The sequence below is a fragment of the Nelumbo nucifera genome, chromosome 8 (assembly GCF_055504915.1).
Source record: "Nelumbo nucifera cultivar China Antique chromosome 8, China Antique-T2T, whole genome shotgun sequence".
Classification (NCBI taxonomy): Eukaryota; Viridiplantae; Streptophyta; class Magnoliopsida; order Proteales; family Nelumbonaceae; genus Nelumbo; species Nelumbo nucifera.
Genome location: NC_142656.1, coordinates 50,234,997 through 50,244,229, shown reverse-complemented (window position 1 = coordinate 50,244,229; position 9,233 = coordinate 50,234,997).

The window sequence follows — 9,233 nt, the reverse complement described above, 5'->3', positions numbered from 1 at the left end:
CCTACCTCTGCTGACATAGCGACTTGCTTGTACCACTGACATGGCAACCTGCCTCCGCCGCCAACCTGGCAACCAACCTCTGCAAACTTAGCGACTTGCTTGTACCACTGACATGGCAACCAGCCTCCGCCGCTAACCTGTTAACCTACCTCTGCTGACTTAGCGACTTGCTTGTACCACTGACATGGCAATCTAACTCCGCCACCAAATGGCAACCTACCTCTGCTGACTTAGCGACTTGCTTGTACCACTGACATGGCAACCTGCCTCCGCCGCCATCCTGGCAACCTTCCTCTGCTAACTTAGCGACTTGCTTGTACGACGGACATGGCAACCTACCTCCGCCGCCAACCTGGCACCCTACCTCTGTTCACATAGCGACTTGCTTGTACCACTGACCTGGCAACCTGCCTCTGCCGCCAACCTGCTAACCTACCTCTGCTGGCTTAGCGACTTGCTTGTACCACTGACATGGCAACCTGCCTCCGCCGCCAACCTGGCAACCCACCTCTACTAACTTAGCGACTTGCTTGTACCACTGACATGGCAACCTGCCTCCGCCGCCAACCAATAACCTACCTCTGTTGACTTAGCGACTTGCTTGTACCACTGACATGGCAACCTGCCTCCGCCGCCAACCTGGCAACCTACCTTTGTTGACTTAGCGACTTGCTTGTACCACTGACATGGCAACCTGCCTCCGCCGCAAACCTGGCAACCTACCTCTGTTGACATAACGATGTGCTTGTACCACTGACATGGCAACCTGCCTCCGCCGCCCACCTGGCAACCTACCTCTGTTGACTTAGCGACTTGCTTGTACCACTGACATGGCAACCTGCCTCCGCCGCCAACCTGGCAACCAACCTCTGCAAACATAGAGACTTGCTTGTGCCACTGACATGGCATCCTGCCTCCGCCGCCAACCTAGCAACCACCCCTGTTGACTTAGCGACTTGCTTGTACCACTGACATGGCAACATGCCTCCGCCGCCAACCTGGCAACCTACGTCTGCTGAATTAGCGACTTGCTTGTACCACTGACATGGCAACCTGCCACCGCTGCCAACCTGGCAACCCACCTCTACTAACTTAGCGACTTTCTTGTACCACTGGCCTGGTAACCTGCCTCCGCCCCCGACCTGGCAACCTACCTCTGTTGACTTAACGACTTGCTTGTACCACTGACATGGCAACCTGCCTCCGCCACCCACCTGGCAACCTACCTCTGTTGACTTAACGACTTGGTTGTACCACTGACATGGCAACCTGCCTCCGTCGCCAACCTGGCAACCTACCTCTGCTGACTTAGCGACTTGCTTGTTCCACTGACATGGCAACCTGCCTCCGCTGCCAACCTAGCAACCTACCTCTGCTGACTTAGCGACTTGCTTATACCACTGACATGGCTACCTGCCTCCGCCGTCAACCTGGCAACCAACCTCTGCAAACTTAGGGACTTGCTTGTACCACTGACTTGGCAACCTGCCTCCGCCGACAACCTGGCAGCCTCCCCTGTTGACGTAGCGACTTGCTTGTACCACTGACATGGCAACCTGCCTCCGCCGCCAACCTGGCAACCTACCTCTGCTGACTTAGCGACTTGCTTGTACCACTGACATGGCAACCTGCCTCCGCCGCCAACCTGGCAACCCACCTCTACTAACTTAGCGACTTGCTTGTACCACTGGCATGGTAACATGCCTCCGCCGCCAACCTGGCAACCTACCTCTGTTGACTTAGAGACTTGCTTGTACCACTGACATGGCAACCTGCCTCCGCCGCCCACCTGGCAACCTACCTGTGTTTACTTTACGACTTGCTTGTACCACTGACATGGCAACCGACCTCCGTCCCCAACCTGGCAACCTACCTCTACTGACTTAGCGACTTGCTTGTACCACTGACATGGCAACCAGCCTCCGCCGCTAACCTGTTAACCTACCTCTGCTGACTTAGCGACTTGCTTGTACCACTGACATGGCAATCTACCTCCGCCGCCAACATGGCAACCTACCTCTACTGACTTAGCGACTTGCTTGTACCACTGACCTGGCAACCTGCCTCCGCCGCCATCCTGGCAACCTACCTCTGCTAACTTAGCGACTTGCTTGTACGACGGACATGGCAACCTACCTCCGCCGCCAACCTGGCACCCTACCTCTGTTCACTTAGCGACTTGCTTGTACCACTGACCTGGCAACCAGCCTCTGCCGCCAACCTGCTAACCTACCTCTGCTGGCTTAGCGACTTGCTTGTACCACTGACATGGCAACCTGCCTCCGCCGCCAACCTGGAAACCCACCTCTACTAACTTAGCGACTTGCTTGATCCACTGACATGGCAACCTGCCTCCGTCGCCAACGAAGCAACCTACCTCTGTTGACTTAGCGACTTGCTTGTACCACAGACATGGCAACCTGCTTCCGCCGCCAACCTGGCAACCTAGCTTTGTTGACTTAGCGACTTGCTTGTACCACTGACATGGCAACCTGCCTCCGTCGCCAACCTGGCAACCTACCTCTGCTGACTTAGTGACTTGCTTGTACCACTGACATGGCAACCTGCCTCCGCCGCCAACCTGTTAACCTACCTCTGCTGCCTTAGCGACTTGCTTGTACCACTACAATGGCATCCCGCCTCCGCCACCAACCTGTTAACCTACTTCTGCTGGCTTAGCGACTTGCTTCTACCACTGACATGGCGACCTGCCTCCGTCGCCAACTTGGCAACCTACCTCTGCTGACATAGCGACTTGCTTGTACCACTGACATGGCAACCTCCCTCCGCCGCCAGCCTGGCAACCTTCCTCTGCTGACTTAGCGACTTGCTTGTACCACTGACATGGCAACCTACCTCTGTTCACTTAACGACTTGCTTGTACCACTGACATGGCAACCTGCCTCTGCCGCCCACCTGGAAACCTACCTCTGTTGACATTACGACTTGGTTGTACCACTGACATGGCAACCTGCCTCCGTCGCCAACCTGGCAACCTACCTCTACTGACTTAGCTACATGGTTGTACCACTGACATGGCAACCAGCCTCCGCCGCTAACCTGTTAACCGACCTCCGCTGACTTAGCGACTTGCTTGTACCACTGACACGGCAACCTGCCTCCGCCGCCAACCTGGCAACCTACCTCTGCTAACTTTGCGACTTGCCTGTACCACTGTCATGGCAACCTGCCTCCGCCGCCAACCTCGAAACCTACCTCTGCTGACTTAACGACTTGCTTGTACCACTTACATGGCAACCTGCCTCCGCCGCCAACCAGGCAACCCACCTCTACTAACTTTGCGACTTGCTTGTACCACTGACATCGCAACCTGCCTCCGCCGCCAACCTGGCAACCTACCTCTGTTGACTTAGCGACTTGCTTGTACCACTGACATGGCAACCTGCCTCCGCCGCCAACCTGGAAACCTACCTCTGGTGACTTAGCGACTTGCTTGTACCGCTAACATGGCAACCTGCCTCCGCCACTAGCCAGGCAACCTACCTCTGCTGACATAGCGACTTGCTTGTACCACTGACATGGCAACCTGCCTCCGCCGCCAACCTGGCAACCAACCTCTGCAAACTTAGCGACTTGCTTGTACCACTGACATGGCAACCTGCCTCCGCCGCCAACCTGGCAACCTCCCCTGTTGACTTAGCGACTTGCTTGTACCACTGACATGGCAACCTGCCTCCGCCGCCAACCTGGCAACCTACCTCTGCTGACTTAGCGATTTGCTTGTACCACTGACTTGGCAACCTGCCACCGCTGCCAACCTGGCAACCCACCTCTTCTAACTTAGCGACTTACTTGTACCACTGGCATGGTAACCTGCCACCGCCGCCAACCTGGCAACCTACCTCTGTTCACTTAACGACTTGCTTGTACCACTGACTTGTCAACCTGCCTCTGCCGCCCACCTGGCAACCTACCTCTGTTGACATAACGACTTGGTTGTACCACTGACATGGCAACCTGCCTCCGTCGCCAACCTGGCAACCTACCTCTACTGACTTAGCGACTTGGTTGTACCACTGACATGGCAACCAGCCTCCGCCGCTAACCTGTTAACCGACCTCCGCTGACTTAGCGACTTGCTTGTACCACTGACACGGCAACCTGCCTCCGCCGCCAACCTAGCAACCTACCTCTGCTAACTTTGCGACTTGCTTGTACCACTGTCATGGCAACCTGCCTCCGCCGCCAACCTCGAAACGTACCTCTGCTGACTTAACGACTTGCTTGTACCACTAACATGGGAACCTGCCTCCGCCGCCAACCTGGCAACCCACCTCTACTAACTTAGCGACTTCCTTGTACCACTGGCATGGTAACATGCCTCCGCCGCCAACCTGGCAACCGACCTCTGTTGACTTAGCGACTTGCTTGTACCACTGACATGGCAACCTGCCTCCGCCGCCCACCTGGCAACCTACCTCTGTTTACTTTACGACTTGCTTGTACCACTGACATGGCAACCGGCCTCCGTCCCCAACCTGGCAACCTACCTCTGCTGACTTAGCGACTTGCCTGTACCACTGACATGGCAACCAGCCTCCGCTGCTAACCTGTTAACCTACCTCTGCTGACTTAGCGACTTGCTTGTACCACTGACATGGCAATCTACCTCCGCCGCCAACATGGCAACCTACCACTGCTGACTTAGCGACTTGCTTGGACCACTGACATGGCAACCTGCCTCCGCCGCTATCCTGGCAACCTACCTCTGCTAACTTAGCGACTTGCTTATACCACTGACATGGCTACCTGCCTCCGCCGCCAACCTGGCAACCAACCTCTTCAAACTTAGCGACTTGCTTCTACCACTGACTTGGCAACCTGCCTCCGCCGCCAACCTGGCAGCCTCCCCTGTTGACATAGCGACTTGCTTGTACCACTGACATGGCAACCTGCCTCCGCCGCCAACCTGGCAACCCACCTCTACTAACTTAGCGACTTGCTTGTACCACTGACATGGCAACCTTCCTCCGCCGCCAACCAAGGAACCTACCTCTATTGACTTAGCGACTTGCTTGTACCACTGACATGGCAACCTGCCTCCGCCGCCAACCTGGCAACCTACCTTTGTTGACTTAGCGACTTGCTTGTACCACTGACATGGCAACCTGCCTCCGCCGCCAACCTGGCAACCTACCTCTGTTGACATAACGACGTGCATGTACCACTGACATGGCAACCTGCCTCCGCCGCCCACCTGGCAACCTACCTCTGTTGACTTAACGACTTGGTTGTACCACTGACAAGGCAACCTGCCTCTGTCGCCAACCTGGCAACCTACCTCTGCTGACTTAGAGACTTGCTTGTACCACTGACATGGCAACCAGCCTCCGCCGCTAACCTGTTAACCGACCTCCGCTGACTTAGCGACTTGCTTGTACCACTGAACGGCAACCAGCCTCCGCCGCCAACTTGACAACCTACCTCTGCTAACTTAGCGACTTGCTTGTACCCCTGACATGGCAACCTGCCTCCGCCGCCAACCTCGCAACCTACCTCTGCTGGCTTAACGACTTGCTTGTACCAATGACATGGCAACCTGCCTCCGCCGCCAACCTGGCAACCCACCTCTACTAACTTTGCGACTTGCTTGTACCACTGACATCGCAACCTGCCTCCGCCGCCAACCTGGCAACCTACCTCTGTTGACTTAGCGACTTGCTTGTACCACTGACATGGCAACCTGCCTCCGCCGGCAACCTGGCAACCTACCTCTGGTGACTTAGCGACTTGCTTGTACCGCTAACATGGCAACCTGCCTCCGCCACCAGCCAGGCAACCTACCTCTGCTGACATAGCGACTTGCTTGTACCACTGACATGGCAACCTGCCTCCGCCGCCAACCTGGCAACCAACCTCTGCAAACTTAGCGACTTGCTTGTACCACTGACATGGCAACCAGCCTCCGCCGCTAACCTGTTAACCTACCTCTGCTGACTTAGTGACTTGCTTGTACCACTGACATGGCAATCTAACTCCGCCACCAAATGGCAACCTACCTCTGCTGACTTAGCGACTTGCTTGTACCACTGACATGGCAACCTGCCTCCGCCGCCATCCTGGCAACCATCCTCTGCTAACTTAGCGACTTGCTTGTACGACGGACATGGCAACCTACCTCCGCCGCCAACCTGGCACCCTACCTCTGTTCACATAGCGACTTGCTTGTACCACTGACCTGGCAACCTGCCTCTGCCGCCAACCTGCTAACCTACCTCTGCTGGCTTAGCGACTTGCTTGTACCACTGACATGGCAACCTGCCTCCGCCGCCAACCTGGCAACCCACCTCTACTAACTTAGCGACTTGCTTGTACCACTGACATGGCAACCTGCCTCCGCCGCCAACCAATAACCTACCTCTGTTGACTTAGCGACTTGCTTGTACCACTGACATGGCAACCTGCCTCCGCCGCCAACCTGGCAACCTACCTTTGTTGACTTAGCGACTTGCTTGTACCACTGACATGGCAACCTGCCTCCGCCGCAAACCTGGCAACCTACCTCTGTTGACATAACGACGTGCTTGTACCACTGACATGGCAACCTGCCTCCGCCGCCCACCTGGCAACCTACCTCTGTTGACTTAACGACTTGGTTGTACCACTGACAAGGCAACCTGCCTCTGTCGCCAACCTGGCAACCTACCTCTGCTGACTTAGAGACTTGCTTTTACCACTGACATGGCAACCAGCCTCCGCCGCTAACCTGTTAACCGACCTCCGCTGACTTAGCGACTTGCTTGTACCACTGACACGGCAACCAGCCTCCGCCGCCAACCTGGCAACCTACCTCTGCTAACTTAGCGACTTGCTTGTACCCCTGACATGGCAACCTGCCTCCGCCGCCAACCTCGCAACCTACCTCTGCTGGCTTAACGACTTGCTTGTACCAATGACATGGCAACCAGCCTCCGCCGCCAACCTGGCAACCCACCTCTACTAACTTTGCGACTTGATTGTACCACTGACATCGCAACCTGCCTCCGCCGCCAACCTGGCAACCTACCTCTGTTGACTTAGCGACTTGCTTGTACCACTGACATGGCAACCTGCCTCCGCCGCCAACCTGGCAACCTACCTCTGGTGACTTAGCGACTTGCTTGTACCGCTAACATGGCAACCTGCCTCCGCCACTAGCCAGGCAACCTACCTCTGCTGACATAGCGACTTGCTTGTACCACTGACATGGCAACCCGCCTCCGCCGCCAACCTGGCAACCAACCTCTGCAAACTTAGCGACTTGCATGTACCACTGACATGGCAACCTGCCTCCGCCGCCAACCTGGCAACCTCCCCTGTTGACTTAGCGACTTGCTTGTACCACTGACAAGGCAACCTGCCTCCGCCGCCAACCTGGCAACCTACCTCTGCTGACTTAGCGATTTGCTTGTACCACTGACATGGCAACCTGCCACCGCTGCCAACCTGGCAACCCACCTCTTCTAACTTAGCGACTTGCTTGTACCACTGGCATGGTAACCTGCCACCGCCGCCAACCTGGCAACCTACCTCTGTTCACTTAACGACTTGCTTGTGTTAGACAGTTTTGTATGCCCTTAGCTTCAATCATTTTGATGTACTTTTGTTATTTAGTGGAAATAAATAAAGTGCATGTTTGATTCATGTTGTTTGGTTTAATTCTGTGTAAAACCCTAAAACTGGACATTTGTAGAGACTCATGTTAGTTTTAAATGTTCACAGCCGTTGGATAAGTCTGGGGAGATTTATCCTGCCAAGGCTGATACTGGTGTGCCACCAAGTGTTGGGATGGCCTGTCTCAGCCATCAGGGTAAGACCCGAGGCACATACAGCATGGGATTACTTGAATCCTTGAACCGGACCAGATTTCCAGTCTTGCCCTGGACCTTGGAGATAGATGGGCAAAACTGGAAAGTTACACATGACCCCTAGACTCGATTATGACACTTCACTAGGTGCTGGATCAGGCTGCCTTTGATATGCCAATCAGTGAGATCCTTAGTGGGGATCAAAACCTGGGTATGTTAGGGCAGTTTGAGAATTCATCTGAGTGGGTGGTCATAGTGACAGAATCAGCCACTTTGTCGGACAAAGGGTAATGATCGGGAATGCACTCTCTCTGATGGAAACCAAACTGCCGGCAGTTGATTTCAATCGTTGGAATTTTGTTTTTGCAAAATTAATATATTTACATATATATGTACGGTTTCAAAATGTTTGCAAATGGTCTTAATTCCCGGGATCCATGTGAGAGGAGAGTGCGGCACTGTTCCTTGCAGCCGAGGGAGAGGTCCTCTCTTGTCGGGCAGTGCTTGATCATTAAGGGCTGAGAGGTTAAGTGTAAGACCATTTAGGATAATACCTGATGGGCTAATCTTGCACCTGCCCACAGTCCCTGGGTTTTTATAAGATGGCTTGGCCCAGGGACCACTTAATGTAAGTGTTGGGCCCATAGGGTTCATACGATGGACTCAAGGGGTTCATTGAGATTTTCAGTGAATTTGGCTGGGCCTTGTATTAAAGGCTGGGCCGAACCCATGTGGCTGGTGTGTAGATCAATGCTTGGGTCCCACGCCATACAAAGAAGTCCAACTGGGCAGCAGATTGGAAACTAATTAAACACTGAATACTTAATGGGCCAAAAGCCCATTTCGAAGTGGGCTGATATGATCACCCATCAATGGGGCGAATTTGAGATTGAAGTTAGCAAAAAGGATTGGGCTCTTAGCCTTATCCACTCTTAGAGACCAAATTCAAATCAGATTTGAATCTGGTAACCTCCTGATAAGATCAGGAGTAAGCTAACTCTATCTGGGAAAGGGATTAAGATTATCCCCTATCCAAATACTGATTTGGATTGGGATAACTCCTAATTAGGAGATTTCTTAATCAAGAAGAAAAGAGAGGAGATTTTCGAATGAACCAAGAGGGAGAGAAATCAGATTTCGATCCAAGGGGTTTTGGTAAGCAAGAAGGGTTCCTGCGATTTGAGATTAGATCTCATACTCTCGAGAAAAGAAAACAGTTCAGCCTTTTCGTTTCTGGAGATCTCCTCCTGCCGCCGCCATCTGCATTGTTGCAAGATTCGATCTTCGCAGAAAAGAAAGTCAAGAAACCAGTTCTTGACATCAGTCTTGCAAGAAAGACTGAAAGAATTCAGTGTTTAGTACATCCAGGGGATTCTTGTGAAGGATCCAGTGTGTAGGACGCACCCTGCTGGTTCTGTTCCATCC